Here is a 27,576-nt window from a genome sequence, read left to right on the forward strand (position 1 = left end):
GACACACATACATTATTAAACTGTGATGAGATGAAGCTGTTTCATGTACTGGAATACACTTGATATATGCAAGTGATACTTTTAAATGTTTAAATAACAAGCGGTTCCCAGATTCTGAATGATCATATTTTAAGTTTCCACAGTCTCCCAACCCTGTAGCCCTTGACATTAACATTGTTAATCATGTGGTCCACCAGTTAGTAGTGATGCATTCTGCTACTACTGTTCTAAAACTGAACATTGCATTCTTGATGACTTTTCTAGGATGCAATGGCCTTTGTTTTCAGCTCTAATCACTCCATGCACAATTCACTGCCATTAATGACCCATTTTCTGTGTAATAAATTGTAGACATAACATTCGCACTCATTTACTATCACCACTCATTCTAAACTAACACCCGTGATCACCCAACACCACATTCCCACATGTGCACTGGCAGGACTTTCACTCTGAGACACTGCCACAGTTACTTACTAGCGGTAGCTTAAGATCTGGTGTGTTATCTCCTTGTAATATGTCATCTTGACTTATACAACGGCCATGGCAGGAATTAGGATTTGTTTCAAATTTGTACTTTTCTGAATATTTTTGTGAAGCACCTAAAAGTACTGTGCATTTTATTGAAAATACAGCTGTAAGTGAACTTTTAAAAAGTTTACATTTCAGCTTGAACTCTGCATGTCTCATTCTGATCACAGGCATATTTAAATCACAAATGCAAGGCGTCCTCAACATCAGAGTACTGAGCAAATCGGAAATGCTGATGTCTTGCATCCCCAGTTTTGCTGTTCGTATGCCTGTATTATTGTATCCTGTTTTTTCAGAGTGGTTGATAAAGTGTGTGGGAATGTTGAAATCTGCAGCAACATCTTTCTTTTTCTTGTACGGTGGTGCGTTATCCACCTCTTAGAACGCCTCCACTTTTGGCCTCAAGGATAATACACATTTTGTGCGCTGGTCACTCATGTCTATGCTTCATGGGAATGGCATTAATGCATGAGCACATAGGATCAGCAGCCCCAAAACAGCACTATAAAGTACAGTTCATAGGCGCTAATCTGGATGCAAGTAAATACATTTCCCAATATCCTTCACACTAAGCTGTACGAACCAGGGCAATTCATTTTATTCAACTTTTTTTTTTCCCCGGGTGGGGAGGGGGGCTCCAAAATAATTTGCACAAACAGGAAATTCATATTAATTGAATTTCATTATAAGAGGTCATTGACAATAAGCAATAGTTACATTTGTCCAGGACCATGTAGAACATTCATACTATCAGGAAATTCACTTTAATGAGAATTGACTATATATAAATAAAATTAAAAAAAACATAAGGTGCACCACAATGCTGTCTATTGGAAGCACTTCAGGCACAATCCTTTTGTGATGGTTTTATTAAGCAAGAAAATGGACTCATCCGTAACAATAAAGAGTTGTCTGGATTAAAATACATCTTTTTTTTTCAGTACCTTAAGTGTCCAATTACCCAGTGATTGAATGAGCCCTTCTTTTTTTTACTTACTAAGTGGTTCAGTAAAAAGCAAGTACCTGCAGTACATCAAGACCTTTGCCATGTAGGCTGTAAAAGAATGATGTCAAGTAAACCTGGTGTGACAACTGTTTAAGTAAGCATCAGATTACTTTTAGTTAGCTCTGAACACAACATGCTGTTGGAATCATCATGCAAAGTCATGCTCAGATGGACCACCACTTTATTCTGATTATCTGAAAGGTCACAGCTAGGGATCCAGGGCATCTTCTGGGCTAATGTACTTTGCTAGAGGGTTTCGGCAAGATTTTTGTACTTGTAGTTTATAAAAAATGTGAAAACATCTCAAAGGTACTAATACTTTCTTTCATTTTATTCTCATGTTTTGGTGATGAAATCCTGGTAGATGTCTGTAGCACTGTTTCTCAGAGGATCATTATTAACCAGCAGGCTAGTTGAACACAGCAGGCAAAGACTTCCTGATCCTCAAACCTGACCACAGATTTATTTTAAAGTAGCTTGCAGAAACTGCAAAGATGAAAAAAAAATATTAAAATGTGGCATTTCTAAATATCAGGAACGCATTTAGCGAACTGTGGAGAATATTGGAAACACTGAAACGGATTGTAGTTTCTGTTTATCGATTGTTTATCAATTCTGCACCTCCCTGCTGGAAATTCAGGCAACTGATTTATCGACGTTGATCGACCAGGAGGACCAAAGAACTGAGAAGCTCCATTCCTATTTTCAAGAGTGCTGAAATATCCAACTGATCCCGAGGCACAGCATCTTTTCAACACAATACTACCCTGTGTAACCATCTTGAGCTGTGCTGAAACATCTGCTTTCATGTCTAACTTAAAATGTACTGTCCAGTGCAGGAAAAATAGCAAATACAACCAGTACATCCCCTTGATCCCCTGTTGACATAGAGAAGGTCTAAGTAAATGACAAAGGGAACAAATCCATTTCAAATCAATAACACATTTTTGTAAGTAAACTGAGACAACTTTAATACCATATTTAGTAATTTCAATTTGAATTACAATTATGTAGCAATGTGATTAAGTCTCAATGTCAGGTAAACCCAATGAGCCCAACGCAAAGATCATCATTCAAACAAAAAAATGAATGGACATTGTGAGCATGACATCTGATGGGAAACATTCTATATGTGTTCTGTGCTGCTCTTAGGGCCAATACAGTCCAAGTGGCGTAAATCACGTTGTATGTGGTATCTTTTTGATTACATATTGTTAGAATTACATTCTAATTGTGAAGTACAGACCTATACAACTTGTGAAATAGAATGTATACACCAAGTGCCAAAAAGCACTGTAAGAAAGTGCCTGATGTTACCTTTATGTCATAGTCATAGGAAACCAATTGGTTAACTTATTCAACGCAGTATCTGAATTGCAACAAATGGTTATAAGAAATATCCACATGATCTTTCTGCATCATACAGGAATCCATTACTTTCCAGGGTTGGTTGTTCTTGGCATTTCTCCAGCAACAGACCCATGTGCACTCACTGCATGGGCAGTTATTCAGTTTCAACTGGACCATTATTTAAAACTTCACAAAGTATGGAACAGGAACAGATTTCGGTACAACAAGGAATTCATTCATCCACATTTAAAGCACTGTGTATACTGTACTGTCATTATAAGAGTTTTGACCATTTAATGGTGGAGTGCATGGAATTGAACGTGACATAGAATTAAATCAAATGATATGAGTAGTCACAGCTCAGCAGTGGATTCTATAGAAAATATGGCTTTGTAGTTAATATATAACAATGTAACTTACTTATATAAATCACAGCATTACCACCCATATCTATCTATCTATACACAGTCTAACTTCACTATAACAGACCCCTTTTTTAATGATCCAAGCAGCAAGAACCATTTTTTTCAATGGCAATTAGTCCTGTTAGAGTGATCACTTTTACAAAGTCTACCCAGATAAAACGATCTCAGTAGTGACTGACACTGAACTTTCTCCAGTGTGAATGTGTTATTCTCTCAGTGAAAACAAAGACCTTGCTAGGCTAATTCAAAGACAAGGCTGATTCATAGATAACCTATTGTAGTGTGAATCATGTGTGATGTATGCAACCATTGCAATCTTCACACAAACTGCAACCATGGCAACAGGCGTGAGGAGGTAACAAGATTGAAACAGCGGGCATTGAGAAAAGCACAAAAAATATGAAGCAATCTATGCTGGATATGTTCTTCAAGAGAAAGGGCACTTTTTATTTTATTAATTTCTTTACTGTATTCTTTTAAATATACAGTTTAAATGCTGATCAATGTGAAGTTGTCTTGAAAGAACTGTATAAAAAGTGTATAAAGATGTACAGCAAATTTCCAAACCCTATAGTGAACAACCTGATATAACAAACATGACTCGAGGGCAGAGGGGTGTTTGTCATAATGAAGATAGACTGTGTGTGTGTCTATATATATATATATATATATATATATATATATATATATATATATATATATATATATATACAGTACTGTGCAAAAGTTTTAGGCAGGTGTGAAAAAATGCTGTAAAGTAAGAATGCTTTCAAAAATAGACATGTTAATAGATTATATTTATCAATTAACTAAATGCAAAGTGAGTGAACAGAAGAAAAATCTAAATCAAATCCATATTTGGTGTGACCACCCTTTGCCTTCAAAACAGCATCAATTCTTCTAGGTACACTTGCACAAAGTCAGGGATTTTGTAGGCATATAGTCAGGTGTATGATTAAACAATTATACCAAACAGGTGCTAATGATCATCAATTCAATATGTAGGTTGAAACACAATCATTAACTGAAACAGAAACAGCTGTGTAGGAGGAATAAAACTGGGTGAGGAACAGCCAAACTCAGCTAACAAGGTGAGGTTGCTGAAGACAGTTTACTGTCAAAAGTCATACACCATGGCAAGACTGAGCACAGCAACAAGACACAAGGTAGTTATACTGCATCAGCAAGGTCTCTCCCAGGCAGAAATTTCAAGGCAGACAGGGGTTTCCAGATGTGCTGTCCAAGCTCTTTTGAAGAAGCACAAAGAAACGGGCAACGTTGAGGACCGTAGACGCAGTGGTCGGCCAAGGAAACTTACTGCAGCAGATGAGAGACACATCATACTTAGTTCCCTTCGCAATCGGAAGATGTCCAGCAGTGCCATCAGCTCAGAATTGGCAGAAAACAGTGGGACCCTGGTAAACCCATCTACTGTCCGGAGAAGTCTTGTCAGAAGTGGCCTTCATGTAAGACTTGCGGCCAAAAAGCCATACCTCCGACGTGGAAACAAGGCCAAGCGACTCAACTATGCACGAAAACACAGGAACTGGGGTGCAGAAAAATGGCAGCAGGTGCTCTGGACTGATGAGTCAAAATTTGAAATATTTGGCTGTAGCAGAAGGCAGTTTGTTCGCCGAAGGGCTGGAGAGCGGCACACGAATGAGTGTCTGCAGGCAACAGTGAAGCATGGTGGAGGTTCCTTGCAAGTTTGGGGCTGCATTTCTGCAAATGGAGTTGGGGATTTGGTCAGAATTAATGGTCTCCTCAATGCTGAGAAGTACAGGCAGATACTTATCCATCATGCAATACCATCAGGGAGGCATCTGATTGGCCCCAAATTTATTCTGCAGCATGACAACGACCCCAAACATACAGCGAAAGTCATTAAGAACTATCTTCAGCGTAAAGAAGAAAAAGGAGTCCTGGAAGTGATGGTATGGCCCCCACAGAGCCCTGATCTCAACATCATCGAGTCTGTCTGGGATTACATGAAGAGAGAGAAGCAACTGAGGCTGCCTAAATCCACAGAAGAACTGTGGTTAGTTCTCCAAGATGTTTGGGCCAACCTACCTGCCGAGTTCCTTCAAAAACTGTGTGCAAGTGTACCTAGAAGAATTGATGCTGTTTTGAAGGCAAAGGGTGGTCACACCAAATATTGATTTGATGTAGATTTTTCTTCTGTTCACTCACTTTGCATTTTGTTAATTGATAAATATAAACTATTAACATGTCTATTTTTGAAAGCATTCTTACTTTACAGCATTTTTTCACACCTGCCTAAAACTTTTGCACAGTACTGTATATATATAGTCTTAGACATGTTGCATTTTTCTACTCTGAAGCATTATGAGCATCAACAATTTATTATTATTATTTATTTATTTAGCAGACGCCTTTATCCAAGGCAACTTACAGAGACTAGGGTGTGTGAACTATGCATCAGCTGCAGAGTCACTTACAATTACGTCTCACCCGAAAGACGGAGCACAAGGAGGTTAATTGACTTGCTCAGGGTCACATAATGAGTCAGTGGCTGAGGTGGGATTTGAACCGGGGTCCTCCTGGTTACAAGCCTGTTTCTTTAACCACTGGACCACACAGCCTCCAATTTACTATTTTCTACTATTATAACAACCTTGACTTGAAGGAAAAACAGAGAGAAAAAGCATGCATCACTTGATTTTCAAGGTGTGGTATCCAAAGCATAATCAACAAGTGCAGAGAAACATAATCTGTAATTGACAAATCCAGGACTGGAAAACCCAAAAAGCTGGACTGGACAAAAATATCATTTGTGCAAAAAAAAAAAAAAAAATAGTTTCTATACAAAGTGAGGTGCTGGCCAAAAGGTACTTAATGATGAACCAGGTGTCGCTGCATTAGAAGAAATTGTTCAGCAGTGGTGTCCTTATCACAAAAAAACTTACTATAGCAGCTGCAAAGAACAGGTCTGGCTGCACACCCACAAGATTCTTCTTTATCCTTTCAGATCTTTGAATGTAAGCAATTCATTAATAAAAAAGGTGGAACACTCCGTATTCCAAAAGAAGAGTAATTTTATTGTTAAAAAAATCATCAGCGTAAACACGTTTCGAAACAGAATGTACACCGTCATTCCGTTTTTAGTTTGGCAAATATTGTTTGTAGCATTATAAGCATACGTTGTTATTGCCGTTTAGGTATCAACAACAATAATAATAATAATAATAATAATAATAATAATAATAATAATAATAATAATAATAATAATTCACTGGTTGCCTATGAGGGCTTGAGAGGAGGCGAAATTGGGAGTGAGATATTGAGAATGTGAGAAGATGAGAGGATTTCTCCGGTTGCTTAGGAGGCTTGAGAGGGGCGAGAGATTTGAGAGTTAAGAGTGAGACGAATTTGAGAGGGATGGCGAGATTGAGGGCTGGAGTTTGGGAATGGTGCTTAGTAACATTGAGGTTAGATACTGATAGCAGGACAAGACAGGGTGGACAAAGAGTTTTCCCTTCTCGTCGGGTCAGGCAGCATCCTCTGGCTGCTGGGCGACGTAGAGAGGGAGACACGAGAAGAGCAAAGGATTAGATATAAACACTTTCCGCCGGGTCAGGCAGCATCCTCCGACTGCTGGGCGTTTAGTGGAGCGCTGGCCATGCCCTAATAATTGACGAGGCGAGCGCTGCATTGTGTGGTTGGCTGGAAATACTAAATGAGGCTGAACTGGGATCAGCTTCCACCCGGAAGAGATCAGCGGACGCTACCGGTCAGCACGCCACGGAGGGAAGGTAAGACAGGCTAAAGAAAAGGATATAGGATAAGAAAAAAGCAGCGCAAAGCGGGAGAGAGCCCTCTACGTCATCCCCCGAATTACACCTAAAGGCTAACATTATTATTATTAATAATAATAATAATAATAATAATAATAATAATAATAATAATAATATGTGCTAAACGACAATAACATTTGTATGGTGGCAGATGTTAGCATATTTAGTGGTGTATCAACGTGATGTATCTTTACTATAGGCTTTCATACTGTTTTTGTAGTTTGTGTATTTTTCCCTCCTACTGTTTTATTTTCTCTGCTGGCTAGTGGAGAAAATGTGTTTAACATCCAAACTGAGGAAAAGTGTTAGAAGATATGAAAAGTGTTGTCAGTCAGAATACAATATTAAGAGTCTACTGCTGCAGACCCCTGCCTTTTTTCCTGCCTTCCCATTTTTTTGGCCACCTGCTGCCACTGATATATATATATATATATATATATATATATATATATATATATATATATATATATATATATATATATATATTTATATTTGTAGTGTTACAACCTGTAATTAAAACTGATTTAATTGGGATTTTTACCAACATACTTAACACTTTGAAGGTGCAAAATATTTTTTATTGTGACACAAAAGTTAATTAAACAAAAAAAAGACATTTGTTGGTTGCATAAGTATTCACCCCCCTCAGTCAATACTTGGTAGAAGCACCTTTGGCAGCAATTACAGCTGTGAGTCTTTTTGGGTAAGTCTCTACCAGCTATGCACATCTGGATCCTGCAATGTTTGCCCATTCTTCTTGGCAAAATTGCTCAAGCTCTGTCAAGTTGGATGGGGACCGTTGGTGAACAGCAATTTTCAAGTCTTGCCACAGATTCTCAATCGGTTTGAGGTCTGGGCTTTGACTGGGCCATTCTAAGACATTCAGGTTCTTGTTTTTAAATCACTCCAGTGTAGCTTTGGCTGTGTGTTTAGGGTCATTGTCCTGCTGGAAGGTGAACCTCAGCCCCAGTCCCAGGTCTCTTGCAGACTGAAACAGGTTTTCCTCTAGAATTTCCCTGTATTTGGCTCCATCCATCTTGCCCTCAATCCTGCCGATGAAATGCATCCCCATAACATGATGCTGCCACCACCATGCTTCACCGTGGGGATGGTGTTCTCAGGGTGATGAGCAGTGTTTTGCGCTAAGGCCAAAAAGTTTGGTCTCATCAGACCAGAGAACCTTTTTCCACATGTTTGCTGTGTCTCCCACATGCCTTTTGGCAAAATCCAAACGGGATTTGATATGGGTTTTTTTCAGCAATGGCTTTCTTCTCGCCACTCTTCCATAAAGCCCTTCTTTGTGGAGCGTCCGGGTTATAGTTGTCCCATGGACGGTTTCTCCCATCTCAGCTGTGGATCTCTCCAGCTCTAGAGTTACCATTGGCCTCTTGGTTGCTTCTCTGACTAATGCCCTCCTTACCTGGTCACTGAGTTTTGGTGGACGGCCTTCTCTAGGCGGAGTCGCGGTTGTGCCATATTCTTTCCATTTTTTAATAATGGATTTAACGGTGCTCCGGGGGATGTTCAAAGTTTGGGATATTTTTTTATAACCCAACCCTGATTGGTGCTTCTCCAGAACTTTATCCCAGACTTGTTTTGATAGCTCCTTGGTCTTCATGATACTGTTTGTTTAGATATGCTCTCTAACAAACTCTGGGACAAACTCCAGAAACAGGTGTATTTAATCTGAGATCATGTGACACTTTAATTGCACACAGGTGGACTCCATTCAACTAATTATGTGACTTCTGAAGGCAATTGGTTGCACCAGAGCTTATTTAGGGGTGTCACAGCAAACAGGGTGAATACTTATGCAATCAAGACTTTTCAGTTTTTTATTTGTAAATAATTTTGAAAAATATCTAGATTTTTTTCCCCACTTCGACATTATGGACTATTTTGTGTGGATCAGTGACAAAAAATCCTAATTAAATCCATTTTAATTCCAGGTTGTAACACTACAAAATGTGGAAAAGTCCAAGGGGGGGTGAATACTTATGCAAGGCACTGTATGTATATATATATATATATATATATATATATATATATATATATATATATATATATAGTTTGAAAATGATTCATGATTCGTTTAGTAAAGCAAATGCTTTGGATAGAAATGTCATGGGGTTGAATCTGCCTGAGTGTAATTCATTAATATCTTAGTTCACTACTTGGTCCTCTGCAATGCCCCTTCTTGGTGGCAGGACCAGGTACAAAGTTGATAATATGACAGCTCAAACATACTCATGACAAGCCAGATACCTGGAGGACAAATGCTGTCAGCATCCTGTAGAACCTGATTCATTCTACAAGATTTCAGATTTAAGTACAATAATCTCTCTCTCTCTCTCTCTCTCTCTCTCTCTCTCTCTCTCTCTCTCTCTCTCTCTCTCTCTCTCTCTCTCTCTCTCTCTCTCTCTCTCTCTCTCTCTCTCTCTCTCTATATATATATATATATATATATATATATATATATATATATATACAATGAATCAAGGCTTAACATGCCTGAAGAGAAACAGGTTTTTACACCCTGGGAAATGTCTATGGGTATGGGAGTTCCTTCGTACTGACTCCATGGCTTTTTAAGATTCAAACAGCTGCTTCAAATGTCTTTCCTCCTTTCCCTTATGAATTAACATGGATTGAACTGATGACTTCAAAGCCAAGAGAAGTCTATTCTGGGTATCATTTGCAGTGCAGGTAAAGGTCTAATTACATAATGAGCTCACCTGAGAGGGATCCTATGATAGGAATCAATAGTGGGGCCACTTTTTCTAGTATAAATTTAACCCTGAACCAATCACTTTCTCAACTGCCTGAATTAACCTATTTAATCTATAAAAATCTATTTAAAATGAGACTTTGTGAAAAATAGCCCTGCTAGGAAAATCATATTTCAATCATCTTTAAAAGGGTTTTGCCCTGTAGTTAATAATCGCTTGAATATAATTATTTCTAACACTAACTGCAATATGTGTGTGTGCGCATAATAGACCTGATGTCAGTGCAAGCAGGCAGTTTATTACCAATGTACAGTAACTGTTTTGTTAATTGTCATCTTAAAAATATATTCAAACATCAAACAAATACAAATTGACCTAAGACAAACTAGGTCCAGTTAACACGCTTTTGCCTTTCAGGGAATATTAGATCTCAGAGGAGAAATAAAGAATGCCCGTTATTCCTCTACCTGGAGAGGAACAAGACACAACAATAATGTCTACTAGCAATCCGTGAATAATACAACCTATAAATCACTTCCTGATAACCTCTTCTGAATTTTTAATGAAAAGGGTGAGTTTTAAACAAAACCAGTAACATTATCTGTTCATATAAACACGCAGTTCAAACAACAGGTTTTCATTTCGTTTCTGTGCTGTTAATATTCAACCATAGATACTGCTTCTTAGAAATATCTATCCCACTACTTTTTAGCCAAGGGCAATATGCTAGGTATAGCACTCTTTTGAAAAACCTGTCAGCAACTCAAGTTTGTTAAGCATCCTATGGCACATCTTGCTTATCTTAATTGGCAGTCACATACAGTTCTTGGAACTGTTACTATTTTGTAGGAGAGATATGACGAGTAATCCACCAACTTCTCTCATGTTCCCCAACCATTCTAGGAATCCAGGTCGTATGTCCTGAACTATTTTAGAAAAACATTTAGTTGCACAAAGTTGATTTATGTTTTAAATATGCTATTTATGTCAAGGGCAAGTTAAGAGTTGTATAGGAGAATGTCAGTACCTCCATTTTGAGATGTACTGACACCTGAAGAGGTATCTGAATCATCGTTCTAACAGTATTTAGGATGTAAAATGAATGACTTACCCTGCCTTTGTTTAGTTTGTATTTTTTGGTTTACATTGTACTCTGTTACTAAGCATGATTAATTGTGCTTGGTTAAGGTCCAGCATTTGTAAGTGGTGGATGTGCTCAACCCAAACTCCAACCCTAATATAAATGGACAGAAACCCTAAACCAAGCCCAAACTGCACACTGAATATTTGAACCCCACATTTTGTTTTCATGCGCAGCCCTAACTGGGGGCATCAGTCTTTGAAAACCAAATACTATGGAGTTCTGATCCCCAAATATACAAAGATGTTCTTCATTTCCAATCCAGAATTAAAAACCTGGATCATTAAAAAACTGAATTGGAAAACAGTAAGCCAGTACTGTTATATTCAGAATTCTCTACACATTTTATCAAAAGCTTCTTAAAATAATCTTACATCACTCATACAAATTTGTTGACACATAGTGTAGAGCTACTGTATTGTAAATAACAATTCCAATGAATCAGAAACAGTAGAAATTATTTGTAGGTCTCACATTTTCCTCTGTAAAATATGCTTGCATTATGGTAATTGTGTATTTTATTTTTTATTGGTATTTTTTTAGAAGCTACTAATAAACTACATTTACCAAATCAGTCCTTCCAGATATCTCAGTGTTATAAATCATCTGTGTCCCTGCATTCTGCATCAAGGTCATAAGAGGGGGAAAAAAAAAAAAACCAAACATGCAAGTCATTTGAAAAGCATTAATTGGTTACTCAGGCGGCAAGTTGTTTCTGGGAATTTTGAAAGAATTCAAACTCCCAGCAGCCTAACACTCTGGCTCTCCTTTTCAGTAACCAATCACTCATTTTCTAGTGACTCATGTGTACCCGTGTGACTTCGTGAAGTACAGTACAGGGGTGAGTCAGCATTGCAGCATTGCTCTTCGTGTTGTTTGTGTTTGTAAAATGAGAGAATTCAATAAATAAATAGATACATAATAGTAGTAATAATAATATGAATACTACTATTGCTACTATTAATAATAACAACAATAATGATACTACTACTAATAATAATTTAATGGTTATGGATAATGGTTTTTAGCAGTGACAACCAAAGCAAGAGCATCAACCTCATTTTAACAGAAAGGGGCATTAGATAATTAAAATGTTAGGGGAAAATATTTTTGTAAGAAAAACCAAAGGCGCATTTCTTAATGACAGGCAAATACACGGAAACAAACAGCTTCGAAGTAAGTACATTTAAAAGGTTTAATATACAGTCAAAAAATACAAATAATGTTAACTGGGCCTGTGTTCAAAATGTTGTGTATTTGCAATGTGGTTCTCTGACAACTTAATTGGTACTTTATTGCTTTTATATAAACACAGACTTCTTTCTTAGAACAGGGCTGTTAACATGATTTATAGACATTTAAACCTGCAATAAACTGAAACATACCAGAGCTATAATGGCTCATATCCAGAGTAGCTTTCATATGCCAACTGCAATGGGAATATACATTATTACCACAATAACACCTATCTTGGGATATTACATATGAAGTTGCTTTGATAGATTACAGTTCAACAAAATGAAAATGTTGTTTTTTTCACACATTTGTTTCTAGATATATTACAGTAAAGCTGTGTTTTTTGTATCTTATAATTAAATAAGATGATTGCAATTTGTTCAGTGATTCTAACTTTTGTTGTGGCCAATTCAGAAAAAAAGATACATATTTAACGTTTAAGAAACACAAAAAAAGGTCTGTGAGAGGCAATGGTTAACAATATGTGCCAAAAATGTATGGTGACCTTAACTATATAAGCAATTCTTAAATTGTCCAACTAACTGACACAACAACAACACACCTTCAGCAAAGAAGTATAAGTTTTTATTAACAAGAAAATAATATTTGAAGATTGTGTTGCACAGTAAACAACCAAGCCATTACAGTAGATAAAAAAGTCCCGGCTGTCACTGACAAAAAAGAGTGTATTGTATACGTTAAAGAAGACTGTGCTACAGTTTTAAGTCATATTCCCTAAATGATTCACTGAATATGATTTTTAGGGTTAAAGTTGTGCTACTTCACTTTTGACTGATGCAATGTGACAGAGTTGCTCTGTTCCTGATGGCTAAAATAAAAATAATAACAATGATATGTCATTATTAAAGAAAGCTGTTTACATAAATATACATTTTTTCTCATTTGGTAGTGCCAGAAAGACAATATTAGCTGGATCATCTGTCAATTGTACTTAAAACAAGGAGGCCATGTTTGTTTCTATAAAACTTAGTGGATGAGAAGTGGGCACTATTGCTGATGTCTCTTTATATTAAAATGTAGTCTGAGGCACTTGAATGATCTTTTTCTAAGATTTGCCAAAACAGATTTTAAATCTGACAGACAGGAGCAACATTTTACATATTCTTTGCCTGCTGAAGCCTGCTGGTGCAGAAATGTTTGATCACTCCATTTCAAAAGCAACAGTTTGATTCCAGCTAACCCTTTACAGTACCTAAGACAGCCCTGCATTTTTAGATCTGAAGCACAAGTTATTAAGTTTGTCATCCTTAGCTCCTGTTTGTGCATTACTTCCATCAGTTCTCCTGAGACAAGCATTTAAAAAGAGCATGTAAGAAGATGTGGCAAATGGCAAACAAAGTCACAAGGGAAGAGGATGCAAAAAATGATAGTCTTGCATCAGAAGTGATCAAGTTGTAACAAATTACATTGATATGAAACCCCTGCCATGAAGGCTGAAGCAGACTGATACCAGAGGGATAAACAAGCCAGATTGGATTTGTTGCCTTGTTGTAATTATTCTGACAGCCTTTCAGTGAAATTGTCACATCTGTCCAAATTGTGTTTGACAATTTGATGCTGCTTCCTGGTATTGTATTCTTGGGGACTTTCGACCCCGTGAGTCATTGGTATCTGAGGCAGCATCAGCAAATGGTTAGAGCAGCCACAAACATGCCATCTGTTTTGAGGGAGAGAAGCATTTTAGGCTCACACATTTTATCCACAGGAATGCACTCTGCACTGTTCATAGATGACATCTGCACTGAATACACACAACTATCTGTTGGAAGTTCAAGGTGTGCATAGCTAAGCTTGCCACCTGTGGAGAACCTGACATTTCCAAAGTGGAGATGTTTCAAACACCTGCTTCCCCACCGGCTGTCTATTTGAGTGCCAATATGTCAGAACTCTTTTGGTGTAATTTGCTGAGAGGCCCACTAAATAGTGGTGGCAAATAAGCTTTACTCTGTTTGGCAAAGCAAGAGCAATCAACCTGTAGTAACCAGGGCAGTAACCGGTGGCAAATTGAGTGTTTTTTTTTAAATCATTTTGTTTCAATTCTCATTCAAACAATAATTGCAAGTGTTCTCTGCGTGTCATAAAGCATCACTGGACCCTTGTTGTTTTCACCTGCTTCCATCACACACCTGTTTCTACTGCCTCCGATTCATCTTCCCCACCAGTGTGAGCGGCAGCGGGTGCAGCAATCGTGTCAGGACACCGGCTGTTCTGGGATGTTTCTGTGTTGTTATATGTTGTGTTATTTTATTAGTTTGTTGTGTACAGTCAACCTTCTTTATACCGCCTGGTAAGGGCCATGGGCAAAAACAGGCAATAAGCCTTTGCAATAAATTAAAATGTTTTATTTTTTTAGTTATACAATTACAGTATCTCCAGGCCATTTTAATAAAACATTAATCTTTTTTTAAAACTACAGTACTAGTTCTTAACACAACAGTAGGTCTACTAGTGACATTTTATCATCTTTTCCCATCTGTATGAAACATACATGGTTACTTTTGAGGAACAGTAAAATAAATAAATAAATAAATAAATAAATAAATAAAACACTCATTTGTGTCAAATCACCCAAACAACAATTCCATAAAAACAAAGTGTACGATTTTTTTTTTTTTACTGCTGAATACTATCCCCCATTGAACGATGCCATCTATTTATTTCACAAAGCAATTTAAGCTCAACAGCATTCTTTTTTACACAGTTCTTTAAAAAAAAAACGTTGAATATGTTCTTAAACGAAAAGTAAAAAACAAAAAAATTCTGCTGTTTACAAAACGGATGCTTAAGTCAGCTTTCATTTGTGCAAAACTTGCATGTAAACAAACTAACTTCTACCATAGTTTTTTTTTTTTTTACTGTGGTTTTTAAAAGTCACTTATTTTAGACTGCGTCAAGCCTTTTTCAGGTTAAATAAATCAACCCGTATATGCCTCACTTAGGTGAGAAAACATTTGCAATGTCTTGCTTTCTTATTTTCAGATGCATACTGCAGATTTTTTTTCTTTTGCTCTGGTGTTAAATGTAGGGTCGACTCGCCATTTTGTACTTTCTGTTTTGCTTTGGGAGCGGGAGTGAACATTCAGTTAACAACGAATTAGGAAAGCGAATGAAAGGTTAACTGTATAACCTTGTTGTTTTAACTGACCATGATTATTTAGCTGGCGCTACAATGAGGGAAACTACAATTCTTATATTTACGGTTGCTTGGTTTGGGAAGTTGGCGGATGGCGGACAGTGGGGTGGCGATATAACAGGTAAAAAAAGCACTGTTTTTAGATTGGTGACATTTGTTCAGAGAGAAGAGCTGGCGGTATGCGAGGGTGGCGATATAAAGGGGGGCAGTATAACGCGGGACAACTGTATTTTGAATGTTTAATTTGCTTTTATACGTCTGCTGTCTTCATTGGCCGTTTCTCTCTGTATCCTTATTTTTCTTTTTCTATTTTATTTCTTATGTATGATGAGTCTTTTAGAGTGATGTTTTTAGGGATGTGGAATTACTGCTGTCTTTCTGGTCATCTTACCAGGACACTCTTGTAAAAGAGGCCTCGGTCTCAATGGGATTTTTCCTGGTTAAAGAATGAATAAATAAAATGTGTTAAAATAATGCATTTAATGGCCCTGGAGCATGTCAAATAAGACCACCTATTGCAGGTCTAGGTTGCTGCAGGTTGTTGAACTATGAAAAGATACAACTGCAATGTATGATGAAATAAATGTATGCGACATAGCAATATCCAGGAATAATGTAAATTGGCAATGTGTGTAGGCTTTTGTATGTTGAAATAACCTCTGCATTTTAGGACGGCAATAGGTCTAACGCAAACATATATATATATATATATATATATATATATATATATATATATATATATATATATATATTTTAGCTCAAAGAGCCAGCTGCCCAACGTTTCGATATGTTGTACATATCTTTATATATATATATATGCTCTTATATAGAAGGTTTTTTCATTAGCAGACCAATTCTTTCATATCTCAGTAAGTGATCCAGTTGTATTTAACACTATTGGCGTATTCATAAAAAGAACACTATTTCCAAGCATGGTTCTGTTCACCTTAAATGTAATTATCTTATGAAAAATATGTTGTTTGGCATCTCACTGTATTTCTTATGTAGTTTTTATTTTCACACACATTGCCATTTTCCATTGCAATCGTCAAGGGTTTTCTAAGAACGTCATTATTTCTGATGTATAAAAGAACACCTAGAGGCAATTTAGGAATGGCAAGGGAAATGTGTGAATGAACATTAAAAAGAAATACGAATTTTCAATGCCAGACTTCTCAATGTGATAGTTATTGTTAGGGAGGGGGTGTGATCTGTGATGTGAGGGTGGGCTCAAGTGGCTCTGATGACGTGATCAAATGCTAAATTTGAGGTTAGTGTTGAGATGATGTGGAGCGGGGGTTTGACATTTTCTAAAACTTGATCATTTTGTTTCCGGTATTGTCTTGCTTCTGTTTCTCATGACATCATTGAAGACCAATACAAATGCCTATTCAAGGGCAGGGATTGGGCCTCTTTACGTCATCCATAATCAAATCAGTCTCACCTTTATCTCCTGTGCAGGCTTGTCTGTAGACAATTGCATTGTTATGCACTGCTGGAGTTAACTGCTGATGTTCATGAGATTCCTTGATCTGATAAATGTTTTTATTAGGGGTCCAAGCAACGAAGTTGCTGTGGAACCCTATTGTTATTGTTAAGATTATTATTATTACCATTCCGCCAAATTTTGAAATGTCTATAAAATCAACACAGTTGCACAAAAATTCACACGGTGATAGAAGCCAGAAGTTGTGCCTGCACGAAAATGAAGGTCATAGGTCACATGGTTTGGTGGCCATATTGGATTTTTCAAGAATTTTGTACAATTTAAAAAAATATTCTTCTCAGAAACCGCTTATGGTAGAGATGTGAAACTTGGGGCACAGACTACCCTTATGCCCTAGATTTAGATTTGTTCAAGAGAAGTCGATTGGTCACATGGTTCGGCTGCCATATTGGATTTGTCAAAAATATTCTAATGTCTTCTAACGTAATTCTGAAGAACTGGGATATTGACCACACAACCAGGAACTTGATGGCGGAGATCTGTGAAGTTTATAGCATACATATAACAAGCAATATAATTAAGATGTGCTGCCATGGTGATCATTAAAATGTACACATTCAAACTAATTTTCTCTCTTACATTATTAATTGTACAAAATATTGGTAAGAACTTCTCACCTTTATAGTAGAGCAGGAACGTTAAACACATCCACTCTGTTTTCATTTAGATTCCAAGCAGTGAAAATAATGTAAACCAAGCAAGCTTATGAGGGTTAATACAACACAGAATGAATTACACCGAACCCTAGCATCTGGTTTTGGCAAAGTCATTGTCCTTTGTAATTTATAGCGGCAAATAAATCAAAGAGACAGACAACATACACAATACCAAAAGTGAGGCTGTCACATCAACTCACTATCAATCTATTTACTTTCCCAGTTAATATGTTGTACTCTACATGGTTTGTGCTTTCAGTTTTTATTGATTTAAAACCTCCTGCTATACCAGATGAGTCTCAAAAAAAAAGCCCATCTGATTCATACAGAGATATACAGCCAGTAAGGATGCAGGAATCGAAAAAAAAAAACACACAAACTCAAGGATAACCTTTAAGAAATAGAAATAGTTAGAACAATAAATAAAAATAACTTACAAGACTTATGAGAAAATAAATACTGGGGAAAAAGTAAAAGAACAAATAACTTTTCTTCCTGTAGCATGATTTAAAAAAATAAAAATAAAGGATGTGCAGGATTTTGCAGAGGCATGTCAAAAAAATTAAAAATAAAACAACAAGAAAAATCCTGTTTAGAATCACGTTTCCAACACAACTGCATTTTTGGCCCCACCCAATTTCCATGGGAACATTCTATTTCTACTGCAATCAATAATGTGTTTCAGTGCTTAGAAAAGAAAAGACAGTTCACTGTTCATCCACCAGAATGCTTTTAATTAAAAACTCTGAACAACAATAGATTGACTGATGGATTGTTTTGGTATTTCTTGTCCCTTGACTGAAAACAAGAGTATGGCCCTACTGAAATGTATCTGGTTAGGGAATTATTTATGAATGTTTGCATGCATGAGTGAATGAATGAGATGATATCTTGCTTGCACCTCTGGAGTACTCTAGAGGATTACAAGCAGCCAGATGTCCTGTCCTATACATTTATTGTATGAGAATGGGCCAAAAAACCAATGTCTGATTGGTTAAAAATCAATCCGGCACCTTCTCAAGACACACCTGTTCAAACAGCATCTGTAAACCTCACAACTCTCGACTATACTGGACTATATGGCACCAATTGTACCAGCACTTGCATCAGTGTGTACTTGCACTGAACTGCTCCATGCCTTGCCATATTCTACTACTGCTCTTATTTATAACTACTTCCTGTTTCTTGTATTTGACTTTACTCTTATAGGTATCTGTATTTATGTTTTTTGTAATTGCTGTTATTTGAAATCATTCTCATCCATTTATTATACTTACTACGTGCTCTTACTGGACTTCACTTATATTGTTACTATAAGTTAACTGCTCTTAGTTGAACTCGCTCTTAATCGTAATTATTTACTGTATTCTTTATTTTGCTCTTGTTTGAATTTGATCTTTTTTGCTACTGATTTTATTGTACTTTACAACTGCTCTTATCTGTAATATGATACAGTGTAAGGTGATAATTCTGTAATGTGATATTTTGGAATGTGATGCTTTGTACTGTGATATTTTGTAACAATTGTATGTCGTCGTCAATTGTAAGTTGTAAGATAAGGACGTCTGCTAAGAAATTAATAACAGTAATAGTGATCTTTTTGGGAACTACTAAGCAAAACGCAAGTCTGTATCTGTTAAACTGTTTATTTGTTGTTATGTTCTAATGATTATAAAGAACAACAGACAGCTCTGTACTGTAAAGCAGGTGGATGGATTTCTTGTCTGTGAACTAAAAATAAAAGACTAATCAGAAGAAGGTGGGTTTATTTCTTTAAGAGAAGTGGAGGTTCTGTGTGCTGTAAGCAACTTTAAGTCTCCTATGAAAAGAAGTCATTGGTACACAGTGTTTACTGTTATTTTGTTTTAATAACTGACTGTTACATCAGCCGTGGAACCTACTGAAGCTGACATTATCTTTTTTGTTTTGTTTTAATGCATTGTAAAAATGCTTCTTCTGAGAAAACACAAAGGACTCTGCTCCCAAAGCTTCTCATTAAACAACGTTTTTAATTCATGAGGCTGTTTTAGGCTGTTAAATAAACTAACAGCAGTACAGAGAATGTTTATGGATATTAGTGTTTATTTATTTGACATATCAAAGCATACTACACAGCAGTGTCCAAGGATTGGAAACAACAGACCCCTTACTTACTAAATATATATATACAGTGTCTTGCAAAAGTATTCAGACCCCTGACCAATTCTCTCATATTACTGAATTACAAATGGTACATTGAAATTTCGTTCTGTTTGATATTTTATTTTAAAACACTGAAACTCAAAATCAATTATTGTAAAGTAACATTGGTTTTATGTTGGGAAATATTTTTAAGAAAAATAAAAAACTGAAATATCTTGCTTGCATAAGTATTCAACCCCTGTGCTGTGGAAGCTCCCAGTTTACACCGATGAAAGAAATTGCCCTAACGAGTACACAATTACCTTACCATTGGCCTCCACCTGTGAACCATTAAAGTTGCTGTCACATTTTCTGGGTAAAAACCCCACTGTTGAAGGATCATTGGTCAGGCTGTGAATCTGAAGGAAAATGAAGACCAAAGAGCATTCTACAGAAGTTGGAGATAAAGTAATACAAATGCATAGATTAGAGAAAGGGTACAAAATAATATCCAAGTGTTTGGATATCCCAGTGAGCACAGTTGGATCAATAATCAGGAAGTGGAAGCTGCATCACACCACCCAGGCACTGCCAAGAAAAGGCCGTCCCTCAAAACTCAGCGCTCAAACAAGAAGCAGACTTGTGAGAGAAGCCACAGAGAGGCCAACAATCACTTTGAAGGAGCTACAGAGTTCAGTGGCTGGGAGTGGAGTAATGGTGCACCAGTCAACCATATCAAGAGCTCTGCATAACACTGGCCTGTATGGGAGGGTGGCAAGAAAGAACCTAACACTGCCCATGCCTCAAGACACACCATCCCTACAGTGAAGTATGGTGGTGGCAGCATCATGCTGTGGGGATGCTTCTCATCAGCAGGTACTGGGCATCTTGTTAAAATTGAAGGAAGAATGGATGGAGCAAAATACAGGGAAATGCTGCAAGAGAACCTGCTTCTGTCCGCTAAAAAACTGAAGCTTGGGAGGAAATTCACCTTTCAGCAGGACAATGATCCCAAGCACAAGTCCAAAGCAACATTGGAGTGGCTCAAGAACAAAAAGGTGAATGTCCTACAGTGGACCAGTCAAAGTCCTGATCTCAATCCCATTGAGAATCTGTGGCACTATTTGAAAATTGCGATCCACAAGCGTCGTCCAACCAACCTGAACAACCTGGAGCAAATCTGCCAAGAAGAATGGGCCAAAATCACTCCGACACTGTGTGAAAAGCTGGTATATACTTACCCCAAAAGACTTAAAGCTGTTATTGCAGCGAAAGGTGGCTCTACCAAATATTAATGTGTGGGGGTTGAATACTTATGCAAGCAAGATATTTTCAGTTTTTTATTTTTCTTAAAAATATTTCCCAACATAAAACCAACGTCACCTTACAATAATTGATTTTGAGTTTCAGTGTTTTAAAATAAAATATCAAACAGAACGAAATTTCAATGTACCATTTGTAATTCAGTAATATGAGAGAATTGGTCAGGGGTCTGAATACTTTTGCAAGGCACTCTATATATATATATATATATATATATATATATATATATATATATATATATATATATATATATATATACTATAATGGCGCAGTAGCACCACTATAGTTAGGGTTGAGTAGGCAGTTTAATGTTAAACCCCAATTTCTGTACTTTAATATCTTTGACCATGTACAATGGATTTGCACGATAATTTGGGTGTGTGGTCTCTTTGGTTAGATCTCTTGATGTGGGCCATTTCGTTCTGCTTGGATATGCGGATTCCAACATCCAGATCGTAAAAGAAAATTCTCCAGCTCCAAAACGGTTTGGAATTTTAGTTTGACAATTTTAGGGTACAAGGGGGACTGGCCCAGAATAGTGCCTTTTTCTGGTTTGGTGAAAAAATCTTAATCTGTTCCTGAGTTACATGGATTTGAAATGTTGGTTCTGAGCATGCTCAGTAAGCTCTTGCAGTTAGATGGTTGATCTCAAAAAAGGAATTGGCCTCACGACAAAATATCTTTCACGGGGGTCTAATCTACTGTTGTCAGAAAAAAATCTTTGTTCGTGAGGCGGACATTTTTTTTCAGTTTAACAAAAAAACCTGAAACTGCCTGAAAATCATATATCTTTAGTAAACCATGACATGTCTGTATATAATTCCATAAGACTTACTGAAAACATTGTCTTTTCATTTTGTGAGTGGGAAATGTGTTTATTTTATCTTTTTAAAATCTTTTTCGTCACACGTCTCACAAATAAGGAATTCTTCTCACGAAAAATGCAGCTGTTCTGGCAAAAACAGAAGTACTCTGGCAAAAAAAGAATTTAGAATTTTATTTCTTTTGTCGTGAGGGGGATCTTCTTTCATGAGGTTCTTTTGTTCTCACAAAAGAAGATATACTCTGGCGAAAAAATAATGTGGACAGTCACCGCTGGGTCCTCAGTAGAGGTTTGCCCGACACAGACAGCACTTCCTGGGGCAGCAGTGTGAGGTACCTCCCTTACATTTTAATTTCTGACAGACAGAGCCTTACAATCTGGTTTGGAAAGTGATTCTTTATTTTTATATTCCAGGTCTGGTGACCTACACAATAATCCCCCAGCAATACACAACAATGTGTACTGCACGGGGTAAACAATAACAGGATTGCAGTCCCAACTAATAAACACAATATCTGACCCACAATAATACACACACGGTCATCAGTCCTGGGTGAGTGCAGTAGTGCTCGTGGTGGGTGATACAGTTTATTTAGTGATAATTGGTGAGGTGCTGTTCCGGCTTTGTGCTGGCCCTCGGTGACAGCTCCAGAACTGTGCTAGCTGTCTGCTAATGTGCAAGACAAGACAATTACAAACAAACAAAACACAACACTCACGAAAAAACAATTCCTCTTTACGTTTTTACAGTCCTTCTCGGTTCTCTCCAATACAAACCAATGCGAAGGAACAGATTGCGATTCTCCGTCCCCTTTTATGCTGTCGCATATGACCCCTTGGTAAACGAGTGCAACCACCTCTCCAATCTGCGGCTGCCACGTCATTTCCCTTCCAGGTCAATGCGTTATTGCAACAGTGTCTCGCCCACTTCCTAGCTCTGTTCTCGCTGCTTAGCGCCCTCACAGGTCGGGAGGGAGATTTACCACCAAGAATTATTGTATTTCTGTTACAATATCATATAGTCATACTGTGCTTACTGCAGTCACGGAGCGTTGTGATCTACAGTATGCTTACTCTCATTGAAAAATATATTATGACGTGTGCTGTGTCTTTTGGCATGTAGTACTATAGGATGCACAGATTGATGTTTAACCCCCTATTATTTTTTTTCAAATAAATAAACATATTGATAATTTGTCTCACTGCAAAACCAAGTTTAAGGGATGAGGTCAATTTCTTAGGAAACTAATATTTCTAATAAAGTGACCATACCATCAGTATTATTTCTGTTTTAATAACATGAGATATTTCTGTAGCTGTAATTTATTCTTTCTAGTTTATCTTGTACCTCAAGAGAATTATTCTTTTTTTTTCTCCTACATATATTCATCACGTATTTCAAGCTTGAAATTGACTGGGGCCTGGTATTCTGTTTTCCACTGAATCACAGCAGGCTTTATGGAGAGCAATAAAATTATATTAAAGGTCCATATTTAAACAACAATATCCGTTTTGGTAGTCCCGTGGACTTTGTAGCAAAAAGCATGTAACCTAATATCATTAACACCAAAGAGACTTATGAGCACTGTATGATGATGATGTCACATCCTTGATAAATGGCCCTTTATTCATTATCTAATTGGATTATCCACTGTTTAGACCCAGGTATATTTTGAATTTGGCCCTAAACATGCTAATTAGATTTTCTTAACCATAATTCATAAATTTTAGCAGCCTCTTCTAAAGAACTAACATTTACATTTATTTATTTCTTAGCAGACGCCCTTATCTAGGGCGACTTACAATTGTTACAAGATATCACATTATTTTTACATACAATTACATTATTATTACATAAAATTACCCATTTATACAGTTGGGTTTTTACTGGAGCAATCTAGGTAAAGTACCTTGCTCAAGGGTACAGCAGCACTGTCACCCATCTGGGATTGAACCTACGACCCTCCGGCCAAGAGTCCAGAGCCCTAACCACTACTCCACACTGCTGCCCTGTCCTAGCCCTATTTATGTTAAAGTTATGATTAATAATTAGGTTGTTGTTTTAACAGTATAATTTAATATGCAATGGTTTTCTGCTGTTTTTTGCTGGCCAAAAGTGTTGCATTGCCCTATACCCTATAAAGTTGAATGAAACCTGCTGAATAATGTTACTTTAACATATTGAATTACATACTGCTTTGTAGTTTTCCATATACCTGTACAGTACTAATTGAAAAACTGACAAATTAAAAAATGTGACATTTTGAAATCTAACATGAAATACAGTACTGCTATTATTGTTTCCGGTAGACTTTTGTGATACCATTTTATAGTTTCTTTGATTACATAATGTTAAATAAAATATCTAAATTATGTTCATATAGGGTTTTTTTCATTATGTCTCAATCCTAAAATTCTAGCCAGAGCTGTATACATTTTGTTTTTTATGTCTTAAACCCTTGTTTACTAGAGTTTACTACACTAATGCCACTGCAGAGAATAATAGACTTTTAAAATACTGTTATTTTGTATTTCTGACAATATTTGTCACCTAAGCAGCCCAAGGAAGAAATTAATGTTCTCTGCTCTCTTTACTTTTCATGGTGAAATGAAACACCTTTGCCAGAGAATGTGTCTAACTCCCAGAGAGCTGAGTTCTATGATATTGCTGTATCAGAGTTCTCTCCTTAGATAGATCCTTGTGGACTACTTTTTGTCAAGATCACTTGAATCACAGTGATTTCTCACCAGGTCAGGGGGAGAACTCAGCCCTTACTGAGTTTGTTAGCCTCTTTTATGGATAAGCACCCTGAACTAACCTAAGGACCACTTTACCCTCTTACTACAAGGCTGCCTTTTTATGTTTAATTATCTTAATGCCATTGTTCTAACTATAAAGTATAATTAACACCATGTTTGCTTCCATGGATTACTTAATTAATCATTCCTGTAGGGTGAGCTTATATGTAGTAGAAGCTGTAAACTTCTACTACATATAGTAAAACAGATTAAGGATGATTGTTATAGATGAGTGTGATGGGGTGCCCGCCCGTCCTCTATAATTTCTGTCATTATTATCGTTTTTACTGTTTTCATTATGATTTTCATTATAATTATTGTTTGTTTTGGATCGGCAGGGAGGGGGTTAAATTCCTCCCTGCCAAATACATGTGAGTATGTGGCTGGAGCCTTAATTAGTTAATTATTGATTAATTGGGCTCCAGCCACAGACCATAAAAGCCAGGAGGAAGCCTTTGTGTGAGTGGAGTGGTTTGGTGAGACATAGAGAGTAAGTGTTATCAGTAAAAGTGTAAGTGTGTGTGGAGAGAGAGAGAGGATACACACACTTGTTTAATTTGAATTATATGTTTCTGTGTTTTTGTTTGGAAACCTTTGTTTTGTGTTTGTACCTTTTGTTTGGTCCTTGTGCCTTTTTATTTTGTGTTTTGGTAAATAAAAGTATTTTGTTTCACTGCATTTTCCTGACTGAGTCTTCCCTCTGCGGCTATCCTGTCACAATGAGACAATACATTAATTACTAAATTAAAGAAACAGTGAGAAATGTTAATTTTCTTTTTAATGTTCAGAAAAACTGCCCTGAAAGACCAGAAGCATTTGGGTAGGTGATTAATAAATATTACTTGACAATACACTTTTTTATGTATATGCAACAGCACCATAGAATGAACATCAAACCATTTGACTTGAAAACCTACCTACAGTCAATATCATACATGCATATGTATGTATGCCTTTAACTAATCCCTTACTACATGACCAGCCATCTGCTTCTTACTGACAATTGCCATAAAAATTATATGTAGCCGAACATAACCCTGTTACTAAGCAAAACCAGTAACAGCTGTTTGGTATAAGCCTTGGGTTTTATAAATGGCAAACTTTAAATCACCACAGTAACTGTATGTGAAGTTTACAGTCTACAACCACGCTGAAGCATTGCCAGCAAGAACCACATAGAATGTTTTTTTTTAATATCAGTATATTGTGTTAACATAAAAAGTATGGGTCACCATTGAACGCACATTACCTTCCATCCATGCCTGCAGTGTGTCTCATCTGTTTCTAAGTAGTTTTGCAAGGTTTTCTGATATATCTTGAACTGTTGTCAGTGGGCAGACAGGATCACAGAGCCCCAAATTAATATTTCAAATGAAATACATAAGGTCTGAATCTCAAGCAAATGGTGTTCTGATTTTTAATGAAACATATTTGAGTCAGCAAAGTTCCCTCTCCTGGTAAAAGTAACAAAGTACCCAAATGGATGTGCTGAATCTGCTTTAAATATTAAAGTGTAATTCAAGTACCAGAGGAAGACTGCCTGGATCCTGACACTTCCTGCTATCCCTCAGTGCCCAAGCTTTTTATAGCTATGGTTGCTCTTGACATCCAAAGAGTAAGAAGGGACTTGTGATGAGTGATTATTTATTTTTCTGATGGGGAAGATTCACTGCTGAGCTTTTTTTCTTTGCTGCATGGGCACTCTGACAAATCCAGGATAATACATTTATTTTAAGGTTACAGGTGTGAGACAAAGGTCTTTTACAATGTTATCTGTAGTCTAGTCAGATTATATTTCACTTCAAAAGAAACCCACACTAGCGTGTAGAGTAACCATCTTAAAAATAGAAATACTACTGTGATACACTTCTTACCAAAGCACAATGTTACATATGTTTATTCTACTTAAGGAGAAAATCTACTTTACCATGAAAAATCCATGCAGTAAACACATGTAGAAATCTGTGCTGAATTGGTTATGGTGAACACAATTTAATAGGACATTTTATATACAGCACAGAACCTCTGTGGACATTCATGAATTTGTTTGCTTTTGCTCTTACTAGAATGCAAAAAAAGTAGTTTTAACAAAGGCCATCCTTCCACATTGTCAAATGTATTTTTCTTTGATTTAGCATCACACAAGAGTACTGTTGCACTGCACACAGAAACCGAAAGGTATAGCACCCTCCTGATACATCCAGGAAACAGACAAGGTCAATGCAGAAAAGAACATCAATACATCTCCATCATAATTTATTGTTACCATGTTTTTTTTTTAATATATATATATATATATATATATATATATATATATATATATATATATATATATATATATATATATATATATATATATAGTAACATAGCCTCTCTGTACTCGGCTCGTTTGCCCTTTAGAAAATAGAACCAGACACAAGAAAACAAAAGTCTAGCTCAAACGTAGAGCCTAACTTCACTTTAAACAGCCCCTCACTATCAGACTGGACAGCTAAACCATTTACCAGTCACATAAACTCTTATCAACACTTTACCCAATACCTTTCTGTTTCTTGAATTTAGCACTCCTCTTCACACACCAGCTCCCTGGTGATCTCTGATCTAATGGAGCTGGAAGCTCTCTTTTATAGTATGTGGTTGTTCCCAATTGACACCAGTTATCTCGTTTGGGAACAGCCACATCCTCACATGTTTTTGGCAGGGACAGGAATGAACCCTGTCCCTGCCAACCACCACCAAAACACAAACACCACCTAGACTTTATTTATATGCAGACCTCTTGCTCTGCCACAATATATAAATACACACCTATGGCAACAACAAATTATGTGTAAAAAATGTAATTTGAATGAAGCCTGCACACAAATAATGATGGTTTTAGCACAGAGTGAACAATTCCACTGATATATAGAAATTATAGAGCCAAAAATTAAAAACTTGTGAAGAATTATACCAGTATT

The 27,576-nt window shown here is 36.8% G+C and overlaps 1 protein-coding gene across 2 annotated transcripts in view; it reads right to left on the minus strand.

Moving 5' to 3' along the window:
• The window catches only part of LOC117406873 (glypican-6-like), a 250,708-nt gene that overhangs the window by 94,018 nt on the left and 129,114 nt on the right, over window positions 1-27,576 (minus strand). The window lies entirely within an intron of this gene.

The sequence above is a fragment of the Acipenser ruthenus genome, chromosome 8 (assembly GCF_902713425.1).
Source record: "Acipenser ruthenus chromosome 8, fAciRut3.2 maternal haplotype, whole genome shotgun sequence".
Taxonomy (NCBI): domain Eukaryota; kingdom Metazoa; phylum Chordata; class Actinopteri; order Acipenseriformes; family Acipenseridae; genus Acipenser; species Acipenser ruthenus.